The sequence below is a fragment of the Triticum urartu genome, chromosome 5, assembly GCF_003073215.2.
Source record: "Triticum urartu cultivar G1812 chromosome 5, Tu2.1, whole genome shotgun sequence".
Classification (NCBI taxonomy): domain Eukaryota; kingdom Viridiplantae; phylum Streptophyta; class Magnoliopsida; order Poales; family Poaceae; genus Triticum; species Triticum urartu.
Genome location: NC_053026.1, coordinates 251,213,760 through 251,228,791, shown reverse-complemented (window position 1 = coordinate 251,228,791; position 15,032 = coordinate 251,213,760). Strand labels below are relative to the sequence as shown.

The following is a 15,032-nucleotide window of genomic DNA, read 5'->3' as shown; positions in this document are numbered from 1 at the left end:
TCACACAGGTACTCTGGGGTTTCCAAAAATACAGGCAACACTGGGTACTCCAGGTGCCTCAATCCACCCAGATGTGTATTTAAGTTGCCACCTTAAGCTGAACCATTAATTATCAATCTCACATTTGTCATGGATTTCACTCACCAAACCTCGTCTACGAGCATATCATAGCAATATAAGCAACGCGTAGAAGTAACTCCCAAGGGTTTGAATGTAACAGGGTAATATGTTCTACCTCATCAACTACTTCCCAACCCACATGTTAATGACATCCTAACCATGCAATATTTGAGGATTGGCACTAATGCATAAAAACTGGGTGATAAAGGGGTATGATCAAAGTGTTATTTGCCTTGCTGACGATCCGCGTAACCTAGAGACTCCAAATAACACGCTTCGCACTCCGAGAATTCTATCGCAAACAAACAATAGCTTACACAAGCAATCAAGCTAAGAAACACGGGTAAATCTCAAATAAGATCTAACCAGAAAGTTCAACTTAAGAACTCCGGTTTGCAAAAAGAATCAAATCGAACGAAGCAACGAAACTCAAACGGCGAAAGAAACAAGATCCATTTACTAATCTGGACCTAGGTCAAATTTTACAGTAGCAAAAACTTGTGCAAGTTGGTTAAATGAAAAGAGGGTCTCAAGACGAAGATCTAGGCGCTTGAATCACCTGATTCCGACTAATGAGCGAAAAGATAAACTAGAACGAAAATCGGATCAAAAATCGCGATCAGAAATAATCACGGAATAATCCGATAAAAGAAAACTGATGAACGGGCTAACAAACGAGCGTTCGTTATCTGTAACTAATGAGCAAAAACCGTTCGTTAAAACGAACATCCAGATGAACGTTCGCTAAAAAGAAAAACCGGGAAAAATCGGTGAACCGAAAAAAACAAGCTAGGGTTTTTTAAACGAAAACCGAACCGGTTTTCTAAAAAAACTGAACCGGCGGCGCGGGCAAAGGGCGACGGCGGCGGCTCCGATGAGGGGCGGCGCGGCAGCGGGCAAAGGGCGGCGGGGCGGCGCGGCAGCGGGCGACGGCGGCGCGGCGGCTTGCAGTGGCGGGGTCGGTGGCTCGCGGCGACGGGGTGGTGGGGGCTCCAAGGGGCGGCGGGGCAGCGACTTTTAAGGAGGGGGGGCTCGGCTTGGAGGAGGGGGCACGACGCGGGGAAGCGGAGTCCGAGCCGGACTCCGGTTCGGGCGGCAGCGGCGACGGTCTCCCGCTAGGAGATGGCGGCACGGGGAGGTGGGCCGGCGGCTGGGCTTCGGCCGAGTTAGCCCTGACGTTTTTTTAAATTAATTCCGCCGAAACAAAAAAATCCTAGAAAATAAAATAAAAATTCTAAAAATGCCAAAACAAATTTTCTCCGTCTAAATAGAATATTTAGAACGAGACGAACATTTTCTTGACCCTAAAATGCAATTTTGAAAACGTGCAATTTTTCTAATGCAATCAAAATTGTAATTAAAATCCAAAATAAAACAAATATTGATTTTAATATTTTTCCTCCAATATTTCATTTATTTTGGAGAAGTCATATTATCTCCTCTCATATATTTTAATATGAAATATTTTCGAAGAGAAAAATAATTAAAACCAAAATCCTCGTTTTAAAATTTGATAAAAATCAAATTTGAAAACCGGGGAAATCCCCAACTCTCTCCGAGGGTCCTTGAGTTGCTTAGGATTTCGAGGATCGCGAGACGAAATGCAATAAAATATGATATGCAAGAATGATCTATGTATAACATTCCAAATTGAAAATTTGGGATGTTACAAACCTACCCCCCTTAAGATGAATCTCGCCCTCGAGATTCGGGTTGGCTAGAAAATAGGTGTGGGTGGTCTTTGAGAAGATCATCCTCTCGTTCCCACGTGGCTTCGTCATCGGTATGCTCGCTCAACTGAACTTTGCAAAACTTGACGACCTTGCTGCGGGTGACTCGACTACAAAACTCCAAAATCTTGACTGGCTTCTCCTCATAAGTCAAGTCATTGTCCAACTGAATCGCCTCCAAGGGTAAGGTATCTCTTAACGGTATGTCGGCCATCTCAGCATGGCACTTCTTCAACTGGGAAACGTGCAACACATCATGAACTCCTGACAGTCCTTCAGGTAACTCCAACTTGTAGGCAACTTCTCCCATCCATTCCAAAACACGATATGGTCCTACAAATCTCGGGGCTAACTTTCCCTTGACTCCAAAACGTTTTACTCCTCGCAAAGGTGATACTCGCAGGTATGCTCTATCTCCAATTTCATAGGTTACCTCCTTGTGTTTCGAATCTGCATAACTCTTCTGTCTGGATTGAGCTATCTTCAGTCTATCCCGGATCAATTTGACCTTCTTCCCAGACTCTTTGATCAAGTCTGGTCCAAACAACTGTTGGTCTCCGACTTCATCCCACATCAACGGTGTTCTGCACCTTCGTCCATACAGGGCTTCGAACGGTGCCATCTTCAAACTAGCTTGATAAGTATTGTTGTACGAGAACTCTACGTAAGGCAGATTGTCATCCCAACTAGATCCATAATCTCGCGCACAGGCTCTCAACATGTCCTCCAGAATCTGATTGACTCTCTCGGTCTGTCCATCCGTCTGCGGGTGAAATGCCGTACTAAACTCCAATCTCGTTCCCAAAGTCTGGTGCAGCTGATGCCAAAACTTTGAAGTAAACTGTGTTCCTCTATCTGATACGATGGTCCTCGGAACTCCATGCAGACATACGATCCTGGTCATATATATCTTGGCCAACTTTGCACTGGTATAAGTTGTTTTCACTAGGATAAAGTGTGCCACTTTGGTCAAACGGTCAACTACTATCCATATAGAATCATATCCTGATTTGGTCCTGGGCAATCTGGTGATAAAATCCATGCCAAGTTTATCCCACTTCCATTCAGGTATCGGCATAGGCTGTAACAATCCTGCTGGCTTTTGATGCTCTGCCTTCACTCTCTGACATACATCACATATGGCCACATACTCGGCGATATCCTTCTTCATCCCTGTCTACCAGAAACGTTCCTTTAAATCCAAATACATCTTGGTGTTTCCGGGGTGTATCAAGTATGGTGAGTCATGTGCCTCCTGAAGTATTAACTTCTTGATCTCTGCGTTATTGGGCCCATAAACACGGTCCTAACCATAAGGTGTCGTGCTCATCCTCACGAAAACCTTTGGCCTTTCTTTCGCTCATTTTCTCCTTTATCTCGGCAATCTCTTTGTCATCCTTCTGAGCTTCTCGAATCTTTCCCAAGAATGTAGACTGTACCTCCATTGTTGCAACAAAACCTCTAGGAACAATCTCCATTCGGAGTTCCCTGAGATCCTCTGCTAACTCTTTCAGCAATCCCGTGCTTATTAGGGTATTAGCATAGCTCTTCCGGCTCAAAGCGTCTGCTACGACATTGGCCTTTCCTGGATGATAATGAAGCTTCATGTCATAATACTTTATAAGCTCCAACCATCTTCTCTGCCTAAGGTTCAGCTCCTTCTGGGTGAAAATGTACTTCAGACTCTTATGATCCGTGTACACATCACAATGGTTTCCAATAAGGTAATGTCTCCAAGTCTTCAACGCATGCACTATGACTGCTAGCTCCAAATCATGCGTGGCATAATTCAACTCGTGTGGTTTAAGTTGTCATGAGGCATACGAAACAACTCTTCCGTCCTGCATAAGCACACTTCCAAGTCCTAAGCGAGAGGCGTCACAATACACTTGAAAATCCTTACGTATATCTGGCAGTGTCAGCACTGGGGCTATAGTCAAACGTTTCTTCAGCTCCTGGAAACTTGCCTCACAATCTTCCGTCCATTTAAACTTGGTATCCTTCTTCAATAATTCTATCATGGGCTTTGTAGTCTTTGAAAAATTCTCAATGAATCTCCGATAGTATCCTGCGAGTCCAAGAAAACTGCGGATCTCGCTAACTGAAGTGGGTGCTAACCATTCAGTGACTGACTGAACCTTGGTGGGATCTACTGCTATACCTTCTCCTGATATAACATGTCCAAGGAATCCGACTTCCTTCAGCCAAAACTCGCATTTGCTGAACTTGGCATACAACTGATGTTTCCTGAGTTTCTCGAGAACTAAATGCAAATGCTCTTCGTGCTCCTCTTCGTTCTTCGAATATACCATTATATCATCAATGAACACCACAACAAACTTATCCAAATATTTGATGTCTACTACACAACCTTCTTCTTGTAGACGTTGTTGGGCCTCCAAGTGCAGAGGTTTGTAGGACAGTAACAAATTTCCCTCAAGTGGATGACCTAAGGTTTATCAATCCGTAGGAGGCGTAGGATGAAGATGGTCTCTCTTAAGCAACCCTGCAACCAAATAACAACGAGTCTCTTGTGTCCCCAACACACCCAATACAATGGTAAATTGTATAGGTGCACTAGTTCGGCGAAGAGATGGTGATACAAGTGGTATATGGATAGTAGATAATAGTATTTGTAATATGAAAATATAAAAACAGCAAGGTAACTAATGATAAAAGTGAGCGTAAACGGTATTGCAATGCTAGGAAACAAGGCCCAGGGTTCATACTTTAACTAGTGCAAGTCCTCTCAACAATAATAACATAATTGGATCACATAACTATCCCTCAACAAGCAACAAAGAGTCACTCCAAAGTCACTAATAGCGGAGAACGAACGAAGAGATTATGGTAGGGTACGAAACCACCTCAAAGTTATTCTTTCCAATCAATCCATTGGGCTATTCCTATAAGTGTCACAAACAACCCTAGAGTTTGTACTAGAATAACACCTTAAGACACAAATCAACCAAAACCCTAATGTCACCTAGATACTCCAATGTCACCTCAAGTATCCGTGGGTATGATTATACGATATGCATCACACAATCTCAGATTCATCTATTCAACCAACACAAAGGACCTCAAAGAGTGCCCCAAAGTTCCTACCGGAGAATCACGACGAAAACGTGTGCCAACCCCTATGCATAGTTTCATGGGTGGAATCCGCAAGTTGATCACCAAAACATACATCAAGTGAATCACGTGATATCCCATTGTCACCACAGATACGCACGGCAAGACATACATCAAGTGTTCTCAAATCTTTAAAGACTCAATCCGATAAGATTACTTCAAAGGGAAAACTCAATTCATTACAAGAGAGTAGAGGGGGAGAAACATCATAGGATCCAACTATAATAGCAAAGCTCACGATACATCAAGATCGTATCACCTCAAGAACACGAGAGAGAGAGAGAGATCAAACACATAGCTACTGGTACATACCCTCAGCCCCGAGGGAGAACTACTCCCTCCTCATCATGGAGAGCACCGGGATGATGAAGATGGCCACCGGAGAAGGATTGCCCCCTCCGGCAGGGTGCCGGAACGGGTCTAGATTGGTTTTCGGTGGCTACGAAGGCTTCTGGCAGCGGAACTCCCAATCTATCGTCTCCACGGATGTTTTTAGGGTATATGAAGATATATAGGAGGAAGAAGTACGTCAGGGGGCCACGAGGGGCCCACGAGGGTGGAGGGCGCACCCAGGGGGGTGGGTGCGCCCCCTACCTCGTGGCCTCCTTGAAACTTCCCTTACGTAGACTCCAAGTCTTCTGGGCTTCTTCTGATACAAAAATAGGTTTCGTGAAGTTTCAGGTCATTTGGACTCCGTTTGATTTTCCTTTTCTTCGAAACCCTAAAACAAGGTAAAAACAGAAACTGACACTCGGCTCTGGGTTAATAGGTTAGTCCCAAAAATGATATAAAAGTGTATAATAAAGCCCATAAACATTCAAAACAGTAGATAATATAGCACGGAGCAATCAAAAATTATAGATATGTTGGAGACGTATTAGCATCCCCAAGCTTAATTCCTGATCGTCCTCGAGTAGGTAAATGATAAAAACAGATTTTTTTGATGCGGAGTGCTACTTGGCATAATTTCAATGTAATTCTTCTTAATTGTGGTATGAATATTCAGATCCGAAAAATTCAAGACAAAAGTTCATATTGGCATAAAAATGATAATACTTCAAGCATACTAACTAAGCAATTATGTCTTCTCAAAATAACATGGCGAAAGAAAGTTCATCCCTACAAAATCATATAGTTTAGTCATGCTCCATTTTCGTCACACAAGAATGATCTCATCATGCACAACCCCGATGACAAGCCAAGCAATTGTTTCATACTTTAGTAATCTCAAACCTATAAACTTTCACGCAATACATGAGCGCGAGCCATGGACATAGCACTATGGGTGGAATAGAATAATGAGGGGTTATGTGGAGAAGACAAAAAAGGAGAAAGTCTCACATCAACGAGGCTAATCAATGGGCTATGGAGATGCCCACCGATTGATGTTAATGCAAGGAGTAGGGATTGCTATGCAACGGATGCACTAGAGCTATAAATGTATGAAAGCTCAACAAAAGAAACTAGTGGGTGTGCATCCAACTTGCTTGCTCACGAAGACCTAGGGCACTTGAGGAGGCCCATTGTTGGAATATACAAGCCAAGTTCTATAATGAAAAATTCCCACTAGTATATGAAAGTGATAACATGAGAGACTCTCTACTATGAAGATCATGGTGCTACTTTGAAGCACAAGTGTGGTAAAGGATAGTAACATTGTCCCTTCTCTATTTTTCTCTCAATTTTTTTGGGCCTTTCCTTTTTTCTGGCCTTTCTCTTTTTTTGGGCCTTCTCTTTTTTATGGCCTTTCTTTTTTTATTCCTCACTTGGGACAATGCTCTAATAATGATGATCATCGCACTTCTATTTATTTACAACTCAATGATTACAACTCGATACTAGAACAAAGATGACTCTATATGAATGCCTCCGGTGGTGTACCAGGATATGCAATGAACCAAGAGTGACACGTATGAAAGAATTATGAATGGTGGCTTTGCCACAAATACTATGTTAACTACATGATCATGCTAAGCAATATGACAATGATGAATGTGTCATGATGAACGGAATGATAGAAAGTTGCATGGCAATATATCTCGGAATGGCTATGAAAATGCCATAATAGGTAGGTATGGTGGCTGTTTTGAGGAAGATATAAGGAGGTTTATGTGTGAAAGAGCATATCATATCACGGGGTTTGGATGCACCGGCGAAGTTTGCACCAACTCTCAATGTGAGAAAGGGCAATGCACGGTACCGAAGAGGCTAGCAAGGATGGAAGGGTGAGAGTGCGTATAATCCATGGACTCAACATTAGTCATAAAGAACTCACATACTTATTGCAAAAATCTACAAGTCATCAAAAACCTCGGCACTACGCGCATGCTCCTAGGGGGATAGATTGGTAGGAAAAGACCATCGCTCGTCCCCGACCGCCACTCATAAGGAAGACAATCAAATAACACCTCATGTTTCAAATTTGTTACATAACGTTTACCATACGTGCATGCTACCGGACTTGCAAACTTCAACACAAGTATTCCTCAAATTCACAACTACTCAACTAGCATGACTTTGATATTATTACCTCCATATCTCAAAACAATCATCAAGCATCAAACTTCTCTTAGTATTCAATACTCTATATGAAAGTTTTTACTATTCTTGGATACCTAGCATATTAAGATTATTTAAGCAAATTACCATGCTATTTAAGACTCTCAAAATAATATAAGTGAAGCACTAGAGCAAATGACAAACTACTCCGAAAGATATAAGTGAAGATCAATGAGTAGTCGAACAAATATGCAACTATGTGAAGACTCTCATATTTAATAATTTCAGACCTTGATACTTTATTTAAACAGCAAGCAAAACAAAATAAAATAAAATGACGCTCCAAGCAAAACACATATCATGTGGCGAATAAAAATATAGCTCCAAGTAAAGTTACCGATGAACGAAGACGAAAGAGGGGATGCCTTCCGGGGCATCCCCAAGCTTAGGCTCTTGGTTGTCCTTTAATATTACCTTGGGGTGCCTTGAGAATCCCCAAGCTTAGGCTCTCGCCACTCCTTATTCCATAGTCCATCGAATCCTTACCCAAAACTTGAAAACTTCACAACACAAAACTTAACAGAAAACTCGTAAGCTCCGTTAGCGAAAGAAAACAAAACACTACTTCAAGATACTGTAATGAACTCATTATTTATTTATATTGGTGTTAAACCTACTTTATTCCAACTTTTCTATAGTTTATAAACTCTTTTACTAGCCATAGATTCATCAAAATAAGTAAACAACACACGAAAAACAGAATCTGTCAAAAACAAAACAGTCTGTAGTAATCTGGATCAAACGTATACTATGAAACTCATAAAATTCTCAAATAAATTGCTGGACCTGAGGAATTTATCTATTAATCATCTGCAAAAAGAATTAACTAAATAGGACTCTCCAAATAAAAATGGCAGCAATTCTCGTTATCCCTAAAGTTTCTGTTTTTTACAGCATGATCAACAAGACTTTCCCCAAGTCTTTCCAAAGGTTCTACTTGGCACAAACACTAACTAAAAGCATAAAACTACATCTAAACATAGTCTAGATGAATTATTTATTACTAAACAAGAGAAAAAAGTAAAGAACAAGAATAAAGTTGGGTTGCCTCCCAACAAGCGCTATCGTTTAACGCCCCTGGCTAGGCATGATGATTCAATGATGCTCACATGAAGGATAAGAATTAAAACATAAAAAGAGCATCATGAAGAATATTGCTAATACATTTAAGTCTAACCCACTTCCTATGCATAGGGATTTTGTGAGCAAACAATTTATGGAAACAATAATCAACTAGCGTAGGAAAGCAAAACAAGCATGACTTCGAGATTTTAAGCGCATAGAAAGGGAACTTGATATTATTGCAATTCCTACAAGCATATGTTCCTCCCTCATAATAATTTTCAGTAGCATCATGAATGAATTCAACAATATAACTATCACATAAAGCATTATTTTCATAATCTACAAGCATAGAAATTTTATTACTCTCATCATTCAACCCTTCCATAAACTTCTCCTGCTTTGCGGCATCTGTGGCCACATCATCAGGTGCATATCAAGATAACTTGCTAAACTCATCCGCGTACTGAGCCACAGTACGGTTCCCCTGGCGTAAGTTGCGAAACTCACGCTTCTTCAAATTCATGGCTCCAGTTGAGACATGGGCTGTACGGAAGGCTTGCTGAAATTGGTCCCATGTCACCGTGGCTATGGGGTAGGTGACAATGTAATTCTCCCACCATGATGTTGCTGGTCCATCCAACTGATGTGCGGCAAAACGCACCTTCTCAGCATCAGTGCATCCTGCAATGGTTAACTCCCTTCCAATCCTGCGGAGCCATTCATTTGCTACTATAGGCTCGGTGCTACTACTAAACACCGGCGGCTGCAACCTTAGAAAACGGGCTAAGTTAACAACTGGTGGTGGCGGATTGTTGTTGTTGTTGTTGTTGTTGTTGTTGCCTTGGTTCTGAACTAACAACTGCATCAAGGTATTCTGCTGCTGGATCAACTGAGTGAGCTCCGGTGGGAAAGCAAATCCGGGGTCACGTCGCGGAGGCATCTGATGGGTTTAGAGGGGAGAGATTAGAATAGAATGAGGTCTAATGAGAAAGCACTACCCATATGCACATGAGACAAACACAAACATTTCACTCAATCAATCAATCAAGTCATACAATCGGTCTAACTATCGCAAAAGTGCTCGGACTACTCTATTTACATGGTGGAATACTATTACTGATGTGGTGGTCTACTAAAAATATTCCTCACTTGCAGACTCCATGATATCTGCTCCAGCTTCGTCTTCATAGTCATCATCGCTAAGATCGGAGTCGGTGTTGTCGATGATGATGTAGTCTTCCGGGCAAATCTCCTTGGATTCTTCGTCTTCTTCTACTGGTGTGGGGTCTCCCATGAATATTCCGGTCTTCTTAATCAGGTCGTCATTCTTTTCCACTAGTATGACGATTTCCTCCTCATAATCTTCACGTGTAGACTTGAGTTCTTCCTCCAGTTCCGCAATCCTAGTCATTACCTTCTTCAGATCTATCATGCCTGCACACATCTGGTTCTCCTGGCGTCGAATGTGCTGGTTTAGTTCCTGGATGAAAGCTGCAATTGATCTATCTTTCCTGATGTTGATCATCTCCCATTGCTCATCTCGGTGCCCACAGATCTGGTAGACAGTGTCTTTAAGCTCCTTGTGATAAACTTTTCCAATGCGTCCCATGGTGATGTGAGCTGCCATACTCTTTCCTAAACTCCAGGTTGGTGCATCGAAGGAAAACTCTATGGGTTTAGTGACTGGCGTGAAGGTCCTTCCTGGAACTTGAACTTGAATTATCCATCGCTCCTCTTCTGGTAAATTGGCGTTGTAGGTCCCGGTGAAGCTTGGTATTCCTATGTTCAGGTACCTAGTGACTTCCTTTAAGTGTCGTCCAAAAGGTGCTTCTTCATCCGGTTGTGCAAACTTGTTTCTTGCATCCACCATCCTAAAGAGTAGAAAATGGAGAGGAGTCAGAAATGAGAAGAGAATAGTGATCTATGACTTTTAGCTTAGTGGTCGTGTCCAACACTTAGCGTGTGCTCTGATACCATCTTGTAGCGACCCGACCTCAAACGGTCAAGTCTCTGTGCTTCAGTGTCATCCCTGAATCGGTAATGCTGACACACACAATACTCGAGGATTTATAACAGAGTAGCAATCACGCACTTATTACATCGAATGTCTCCAAAGAGAACTTATTACAATAAATATGGCTTAAGGCCATCTAATACAATAACAACGGAAGGCTTGGAAGATAAAGTGAGTCCATCAACTCCAACGACATAGCTGAGCTGCACGGCAACGACCTAACGAACCTTACTCCTTGTCTAAAAAGTCTGCAACATAATACGTTGCAGCCCGAAACGGGCCAGCACATGGAATATGCTGGCAAAATAACACAGTAAAGCAAGAACAGAATAATGCTATCACTACATGCATATTTGGCTGGTGGAAAGCTCTATGGTTATAGTTTTTGCGAAAAGCCAATTTTTTCCTACAACAAAGGAATAGATTTTATTTAACTATGATGGTAGTTGAAACATCATTGAGAAGGTTCCTCCAACTCAATCCCAATTAAGGTAACTAGTCATCAACCCGTGTAGTAGCACGGGCTAGTATTTTCTCTGAATTCATAATATACTGGTTGTCACTAATGTTATTTGCAATATAGTACTTTCATCCAAACCCGCTCAACCAAATTTGCTTCTACATTCTTAAATTTATTTTTAAGAACTTAATTTCTATTATCAACATGATCAATAAGCCAACTTAAAACAATAAAGCATGAATGCCAAATGAATATATGTAAATTGGATTCACTTATAAGCTATACCTTTGAATCATAATCATTGTTACCTTAGGAATTAAATATTGGAACGATATATTGCATACCTCCTTCTTTCATAACCTATCCTAAATTGTGTCCTATAAACTATTGTAAGCTAATAATAATTCTTGTATGTTGAGATCTATAGGAACACAACATATGATATGACAACCATGTTTTTCTCTTATTTCCAAGTTATCCGGTTTGTGTCAGGCCGTAACATTGTGAATTATTCTACATGAATTTAGACATGGGGTACTCGAGACATATGAGCTTTACCATTGTATTCAACTGAGATGAATCCTGGATCAGAACTTAAAGTGTGATGTGAATTAAATGTCAAAGAGAATGATAGGTTCAATGAAGCTTCACCTAAGTCAAACATGTTTTTTTACAGATCTAAGTCCAACATTTTAGAGTGACTAACAAACATGAAACGCTAATCGGGCCCTACAAAACATTGGGACATGCACAATAGGTGATTGTGATCTATAACTATATTCATGTGTGTACACTAAGTCTGGGTGATATAGTAGAAGTCATGTCTGCCATATTTTCTTTATTGCTCCCGAGGAATGGAGGAACATGTGTAGCAGTCTCCATGTTGGCTTCCCAACATGAGGATTATGACCATTCTCAACACCGATGCATTCTTGTTTGTCATATGGTAGTGTCGTTGTTGTGTCCGTTGACCCGCCATGCCAATAAGTTTCCACCTAAAACGGATGCACGAAAATTAAAAAATCAAAAGAAACAGCCGATAGGAGATATCAGTTAGAAAGTTACTGCATAATTGCGAACTCCTTTTTTGGGTTCGATCAGGCACTCCAATCTACAGAAAATAGTAGCTTATAGTTAGTTAAGATTAAATGACACGTATATGTCAGTGAGGAATAATCTATTGGTGGCCAACTGAATTTACATCATTACCTATCGGCTTACATGTACAATCTGCTCCACAGTAGTCTTGAGCTCTCGCTCTTTCTAGCAAAGGGCACATAATTTAACAGAACATAATCATAAAACTTATGTAGATTTCACCATTTGAACTACAAATATTATATCTGTCTTAGAAGTAGAAGGAACAGATAGATATGTAGATAGAAGGTAGATCTGTGAGATGGAGATAAGGAATAAAAACTGTCGTTCAAGGGTCAGGAATTGTGTTCAGTATGGGAAGCATCAAAATATATGGAAGTAATTTGTTTCTGTATAAGAAAAAAAAATAGGGTATACTGCACGAATGAACATATATATTCAGCAGATATTCTGATGATTTAACTAAACATGGACTAAAAGCTATAGAAACTTTCTTACCAGAGAGAAGTTTTTCTGCAGAAACTTGATATGCACACCTATATACACTGTGATAATCTAAACGATTTGTCATCTAATATGTGAATGAATGTATAGAGAATAAAGAGGTGGATTCACGTGAAACAGATATGCTCATACACACGATGCAAATCTTGTGATTGTCCAGCATTTCTATGTATAAATGGTTGGTGAAAAGATGTGCTCTTTACAAAGCCGAGGGTTGCCCATCAAAGTTCCATTGAGTGATGGGCTGGAGACGACAACTTTATGTCGCTAGGAGGGTCGGGGCGTGAGAACCATCCTTTGAGAGTAAATCTATTCTAGAAGAGCAAGAAAAATGAACCACGAACTCTAGATGCCTCAAACATTATAGATATTATAGAACAAATGATATTAGACAGCGACACTATATTTGACTGAATTCCATGTCAGTTAAATTATCTAAATCTATAATGTTCTTTGAATCAGCTAGCTGGTGACTGTTTCTTTATAATACTCACATTTATAAGAAAAAAAGCTATCTGAGTTTTCGGTCAATTCAGGTCTATATCGCATATGAGAGTATAACTGAACATATAGAAATACCTAAAAATTTCTTAGTAACTCATCAAATACTAATCTACATAGACTGGCAACTTATTTCAAAGAAGTTCATGGACTGGAAACTGGATACGTAATTAAGCAACTGCAAGAAATAAGAGAAAACATTAGTCTATTTTCCTATACGAAACCTGGAAAAGGTGAAACAAATAATTAAACAACTGATTAAGTATTAGCCATACCACTTGTTCCTAATTGCCCGCAACATGCATTGGTGCCATTTGCTGCTGAAGTATAGAATTAATGGGAGAACTATAGATTTAAAGTTGTGGGCATAACATGAACAATCAGGGACGGGTAACAAAATATATGAGTAAAATTTATCTCAAACAGAGTATTATAAGTGTATAGCTACTTTTTCCTGCTGATGGGCGTAGGAGTGTCCGACAATGAATTTGAGGAGTGTCGAGGAGGTGAACAGCTTTGCTGCTAGTCTTTACCAAGAGGTTTACTTGAGCATAATTATTTTGGTGTTACTTCCAACAAATACTTTAACGGCGATACCTTCTTGACCTCTTGGCCTCTTTTATGCATACACGTTCCATTCTGCAAATAGCACTATCAAAAACTTGCATCAGAACTTCAAAGCAGAGTGTAGTTTGTGCTTCTAAGATAAGCAAATCCTATTGGACAATAGGTTGAGCATAATTGAAAGAACAGATTCATGAAAACAAACATGGAGTTTTTATTTATATGAAACAATAGTAGACTGGACAAATCATGCAATGCTAAAACGACCTATCCACTTCCCAACAGAATTAGAGGAGGTGATCGACTTTGTGCGCAAGTACGTCCCAATATTTGGTGTACTGAATCTCTTAATCGGATGGCACATAAATTACAGATCTTCCCAATCTTACAAATACCTATCGCGAACAGGCCTAAAACCAAATGACACACTTCACCAAAATCCCACAAAACAAATAGGATGTACTTGCTGATTGGAGACCAAGTCTCAAATTGCATGATGGACAACATAAAAAATTGAAAATTGAAAACCTACTCCATCCTTTTTCCTTGCATACTTGCAGCGGTTGATTATTTCCAGCTTCACCAACAATGAAGGCTCCCAGATCTGAAACAAACTGCCTTTGCACCGCCTTCTCCACCACATCGAACATCGTTAGTTGCTCGGGGCATGCGCGCTGAGATTGGAAAAGCCTCCTCATGAAATATTGATTGCATCATGTCTGCGGCAGGGTGGATTCGAAGGTTGCATAGGAACGCGATCCTGAGAGGCTGCTTGGATTGGTTTTAGATGATACATGTGAAGACTTGAGGAGGGACAGGAGCAGGAACATCGGATCGTGGGGGAGGAGAAGCAGGCCTAGCGGATGGTGGAGGACGCCTTGGTTCCTCGACAGGGAAGGATCGGGGGAGGTGGAATAGTTTTTCTTTTCACCAAACCATCACGTGAAACAGATTTTTTTCTTAAAAGGAAGGGCACGTGGAACAATTGGTGAGGACTCTGTGATTTATCCCATATACAGCTATCATTTTGTCTTTTGACCAAACCATCACGTGAAACCATTTTTTTTCTGAAAAGGAAGTGCACATGGGACAATTGGTGAGGACTATGTGATTTATCCCATATACAGCTATAAGTTTTTTTCTTTTAACCAAACCATCACGTGAAACAGTTTTTTTGTGTGTAAAAAGCAAGTGCAGGTGGGACAATTGGTGAGGACTCTGTGATTTATCACATCTACGGCTACAAATTCTTAGTATGGAGATCGGATGGACAAAGTTCTTC

General features: G+C 40.7%; 1 long non-coding RNA gene across 1 annotated transcript; it reads right to left on the bottom strand.

Annotated features, from left to right (window-relative positions):
• Nucleotides 1-11,629: 11,629 nt before the first annotated feature.
• Nucleotides 11,630-14,704, bottom strand: LOC125508518. Its single transcript, XR_007283575.1, has 2 exons — nt 12,293-14,704; nt 11,630-12,194 (listed from the first exon to the last, which is right to left on the bottom strand). It is a non-coding gene; the product is annotated as an uncharacterized LOC125508518 (long non-coding RNA).
• Nucleotides 14,705-15,032: the final 328 nt, after the last annotated feature.